A 6,003-nucleotide genomic window follows, 5' to 3' on the forward strand; every position below is an offset into this window, starting at 1 on the left:
GGAGGCAACGAGGGCTCAAGGGAGCAGAAACAAGAGGAGACATACGGGGAAGAAATGCGGGACATAATCGCAGCCCCGTCAGCGGATCAGACTCACCAAGCGAAGGGCAGATGTTGTCAGAATGACGAGCAGGAGCCAACCTTCTTCTGCCCACAAGAGACACAAATTAGATTTAAATGTACACCAAAAATAAAAGTAAAAGGATGAAAATATATAGAGACCATGAAAACAGTAACCAAAAGGGAAGGAAGGGAAAGGCTGTAGGAATATCAGACAAAATGGACTTCAAAATCAGGTACGTTTTTTTGTTTTGTTTTGTTTTCGTGGTTTTCTTTTTTCATTTTTTTGAAATGTAAGTTCAATGAGCCAACATATAGTACGTCACTAGTTTAGGAGGTAGATTTCAATAATTCATCAGTTGTGTGTAACACCCAGTGCTCATCACATCACGTGCCCTCCTTAATGCCCATCCCCCAGCTACCCCCTTCCCCACCCACTTCCCCTCTAGCAACCCTCAATTTGTTTCCTATGATTAAGAGTCTCTTGGTAAAAATGAGGACAAGACAGAGGCTTAGCACTGTGGCCAAAAGAATCATCTTGTCCTGCCCCCCAGCCTGTATCCCATTCACCTGCCAGGTAGCCTGGCCTTCACCAGACAACCCTGACTAGAGAAACAGTAAGATCTAACTTTGTGTCATGCCCCATGCTTCAGAGGAAGGCGAAGAGCCTCTGGTATCAGGCTGCTGGTCTAAGACCAGCTCCGGTCCCATCCCTGTAAGGGTGATGTCAGACCAAATCAGAGGGATTTGAATCTTGCAGCCAAGTTTGATTCAAGTTGTGGTTGAGACCATAGTAGTCGAGATAGCTCCCATTTCTTATGTGTCTACCATGCCAGGCTTTTTGTAGGCATTACTGTTAACCCTGAAACAATCTGTCAGGTATGTTTACCCTCATTGGCTGACATGGGCTCTCAGAGTCATGTTCCCAGGGCCACTATAACTGGGAAAACAAGATGCCAGCTCATGACTCTCTCACTCCACAGATCATTCTGTGCAGAAAAATACTTCACACTTAGCTGGGATCCAAGGAGGTAGCTGGTAAGATGTCAGCTGTATAGTCATCAGACACAAAGCCTAGCCAAGAGAGGTCCAACAGAAGACCCCTGGAAATCACAATAATCCATTGGGCATTTATCCTACTCAAAGAATAATTGAATACCTTGTACACCTCATTTCATCCAATGCCCTTTGATGGAAGTATTCTCTCACTTTCCAGCTGGAAACCTGAGACCTAAGCCAGCCAAGCCAGCTAGGACTGCACGATTCTGCCCCATCGCCCTTTGCAGACTGTACCGTGAGTGAGCCCAGTGTTGAGCTCAAAGTCCTGTGACCTAACTGAAGGTTCTTCCAGCACTGAGGTTCTTGCAAGTCCAAGGGTATCGATTTAATCTTGCTGCTAGATGGAAACTGTCATTAGAGAGCCTCATCTAGTTATGACAGATCCACAGGGAGCTGGCCTTCCTTCGATGGTGGTGCTGAGTTCCACCTCCTCGGGAACAACTATCTGAAAATGGCTAAGGAAGACCACGTCTTGTCTCTTTGAGTCAGGGACTCATGGCAGGGGTTTGACCTGCAGCCAAGGGTAGAGGAAAACAAGTCAAGATGAAATGTAACTATTGCAGATTCAAACACTACACACCTGCTTATCGATGTCACAAGATTTTCCAAGGCCCAAGACTTGGGGGAGATTGGCAAGTCTAAAAGTCAAGACAACCTCTCACACAGGAGATGGGGTGCACAAAATGCTCATCTCCTTTTCCTCCAGGTCAGTGATGGCTCCGGCTTGTCTTGGGAGCTCCCAGAGATAAATCTTGGTCTTGGCAGGTGAGTGGTGGTAGGTCTGGACATCAGACAGGCATGTGCTTTCCCATTAGGCTCTGAGGACTGGTCAATGGCTAGTACTGAGAGACACATTTTTTTAAATTTAGTTTTAGTTTTTCAGTGTTCCAAGATTCATTGTTTATGCACAACACCCAGTGCTCCATGCAATCTGTGCCCTCCTTAATACCCACCACCAGGTTCAACCCAATCCCCCACCCTCCCCTCCGAAACCCTCAGTTTTTTTCTCAGAGTCCACAGTCTCTCATGGTTCATCTCTCCCTCCAATTTCCCCCAACTCCCTTCTCCTCTCCATCTCCCCATGTCCTCCTTGTTATTTCTTATGCTCCACAAATAAGTGAAACCATATGATAATTGACTCTCTCTGCTTGATTTATTTCACTCACCATAATCTCCTCCAGTCCCATTCATGTTGCTACAAAAGTTGGGTATTCATCCTTTCTGATGAAGGCATAATACTCCATAGTGTATATGGACCACATCTTCTTATCCATTCGTCCGTTGAAGGGCATCTTGGTTCTTTCCACAGTTTGGCAACCGTGGCCATTGCTGTCATGAACGTTGGGATATGGATGGCCCTTCTGTTCACTGCATCTATATCTTTGGGGTAAATACCCAGTAGAGACACATTTTTGAAGAAATGACCAAAAACTTCAAAGCTCTCTGAGAATGAGGACACTTGATAATGTTGCTGTTCTGCCTTGGCTGTGGGAGCAGAAAAACCAGCCACAGTATCCTGTAAAGATACTTCCAAATATGAAAGACATTTGTAAGCTAGATTTTGATCTTGAGCTTTCCCTAAACCACATGAAGAAAAACTCCCATCTTAAAATTACTGTTCCCAGACAGAGCTCCCAGCGGGGGTGGGGAACAGTGATAATCAATAATTCAGCATTTATGTAACAGCTGACAACTGCAAAGTGCTTTTCCATCAGCTTTACTCATCTCTCCTCAGTCACCGCAGGTGGGGGTCAGCCATGGTCATTCCTATCCTTAGACAAAGGTGTCATACTAGAAAATAAAGCTCAAAATAAATGAAAACCCTTTCATTCTATTAAGATTGCTACTTTTAAAAATTCATAGAAGTCAGTTTTCTCCTCTGTGTCAGCAGCAGAGTGATGGTGTTTTTCTTCTTACCATATAAGAGCCAGATAATCAAAATTCGTATCTAAAAATACCACTGATAGCAAAGGTCAAAAAGAGCTACTGCTTTAATTAATACTTTGGGACATAGCACTTGCTATTTAAAAATAGAGAAATATAAATTTGTGTGTGCATATTCTCTATTTCGGAGAGACAGATTCTAAGACCACAATCCATAAAAACATGAAAAATGTTTTAACTATTGCAAGATACAGAACGAGCGCATGATCAGCCAACAAACAAATTTCCCAGTCTTCTGTACCATTGGAAGGTTGAGAGACTCATCTTTGCCATTTTAATTGAGCCCCTGCCTTTAGGCCATACATGTACATGGACCGCAAACCAGGCCTGCTCCCTGCAGAGGAGAACAACATCAATCAGTAACCCAATTTACATCCCATTTACATATTTATGAAACCTATGATAAGTGACATGGTGGTGGGAAACAGAAGAACCTAATTAAGCCTGATAGATCGGGAAAGGCATTCCAAGAAGGTGACATTGAGCTGAAATTGAAAGGCTGAGTAGGTGTTAAGGGGGAGCAAAGGGAGGAAGGGGGAAATAGCATGTTCAAAGGCCCTGTGGTGGTGGCTGCATGATTCACTGTAGGAAATAAACAGAGGGCAAAGATGCAGGGAAGAAGGTGAAGAGAGCTCTGACTTGCAGAAGCAGAAGCAGGCCTGGAAGCTGATGACAGCCCACAGAGGCTAGGGCTTAGCAGGTTGGCCTCTAGAGCTGAAATCAACTGCCACTTAGTAGCAGCTGTCACTGACGCATCCCTAACGGATCTCTGTGCCTCAGTCTCCTCACCTGTAATCTGGTTGGCCTTACAAAGTTGTTGCAAAGACTCAGTGTTTTGTTGCAGTTAAAGTACTTTATTTGCAATTTGATAGTTATTTAAAGACTTTTCTGTCCCCTTCCTGACATCTTCTTACCATTCGGCCACTATGTCTTAGCCTCTATTCTATGGGGCACTGCTTTGTAACATGCTCTGAGCAAGGGTACCCTGATTAACTGAGTTTGAGAAGCACTGCACATCCACATACTAAAGAATCGGAAAGTCCCATAGTTTAAAAAAAATTAACTTTCTCAACCAGTGTGTGAAAACCTTGACCACCCCACGCCACTCCCTTTTGCTGGAGGCAGGGCTGCCATGTCCTAAAAACCAATGTCCCTCAGCTCACAAAAGCTCCATGGAGAGAACTGAGAGGCACCAGCCAAGGCCGGTTTGAGACTCTGGTTCATACGTTTGCAGGGCTGCAGCAGAGCAATTTCCAGGTTGTCATTTAGAAAACAAATTATTTCAAAGCTCCCATTTGTACTTATTTGGAAACAATCCTCGTTTCTCCAGACTTCTTCCTGACCTATAGTTATACTTTTCAATTTATTCAGAAGGTAACTTTCAGGGAACAAGTTTATGTTACTAGAAGCCTCAGTTTCTCACCTATAACATGAGGTGTTCTAAGAGCCCTTATCTGGTTCTATGCGAAAAGTTTTTCCAGGTTACATGTGTTGTTTACTTAAGTGATGACTGAGACCAGCCCAGTATCCATATAAGTGAAGAGACACACATCTAACCATAAACGGACAAAGCCCTTGGTCTTTGTCTCCTTGCCTTCCCATTATTTCGGCCATCTCTGCACTAGAGAATTCCACCGAATGCATCATCATGATCACTTTTGTGATTTTCTATGTGTACATTTTCTAGAAACACATTAAATACAGAGAAGTGCAAAATGTAATGTAAACTAAAGAATTCACAGAAATGTAATGTACAGCCTGGGGAATATAGTCAATAACATTGTATTAACTTTGCAAGGTGACAGATGGTAACTAGACTAATTGTGTTGACAGTTTCACAATGTGTACAAACGTCAGGTTACTATGTCATACACCTAAAACTAACATAATACTGCATGCCAATTATACCTCAATAAATTAGAAAAAACAATAACTTGAAGGGAAAACACCCAAATGTTAACATCTGTTAAATCATGGATGACTATGCCTGTGTATTTTTCTCTATGTTTTTAAATCTTTCAAAATTTAAGAATTATGATCTTCGGTGAGTGGTAATTTCCTGTTAGTGGTGATCTCAGAGAAATCGCCTTATCTCTGCTCTCTATCACATCTTTGAGCTAACTGTCTCGAGGCTTAAATTTATGATTGGAAATACAATCTTGTTTCTTGCCCTGCAAAGTTCAGGTTTGGACAATTATCTCACAGACACAAGCATTATTTACTTAAGGCCCAAAGTGATGGCAACCAGGAGCTAAAACCATACCCAAGCTATGTAATTCCATTTCAAAATTAATTCCATAAGCGTAACTGTTAGAGTCCTGGGAAGAGACAGTATCCCACTAACCTCATGTGAAAGGGAGGCATACTTCAAATTATTCCACCTAAACCACCTTGAGAATGGCCACAAACCAAAATAACACTTCTATTTTATTGATAATAAACATTCAGAGATACATGGATAAACCACCCAAACTCTGTCCCAATTATTGCAGATATTGAATTAGGCCTGAATCTGGGTGGAGGCCAGCTGTGTTTACCTGTTTGGGAACTGTTTGGGAACCTGTATTTGGGAACACAACAGTCTTCGTAGCCCTTAATTCTAAGCCCTTAATTCTAACAAATGAGACTCTAATTGAACAATTTTTTACATCTTTTCTTTGTAGAGAGGAAAATTTGGAAATTTCCCACCAAATTTACATTAACATGACCCCAGGCTCCCTTGGCCAAGACTAAGTTGGAGAGCTCTGTGGGACGGGGCTGTTTTGAACTCTGGGGAGGGTGGCTTGGTGGGGGGGGGGGGGGGCAGCAGCTTGGGTGCCATGGGAAGAGCAACACCGGTGAGGATTCCAGAGAGTTCTGCTTCCATCTCCCAGTCATTCTGTTGAGGCAGCACCTACCCCCAAATCTGGGGTGACTCTGATCCACTGTCCCAAGGCCACAG

This window comes from Meles meles, chromosome 3 (assembly GCF_922984935.1).
Source record: "Meles meles chromosome 3, mMelMel3.1 paternal haplotype, whole genome shotgun sequence".
Lineage (NCBI taxonomy): Eukaryota > Metazoa > Chordata > Mammalia > Carnivora > Mustelidae > Meles > Meles meles.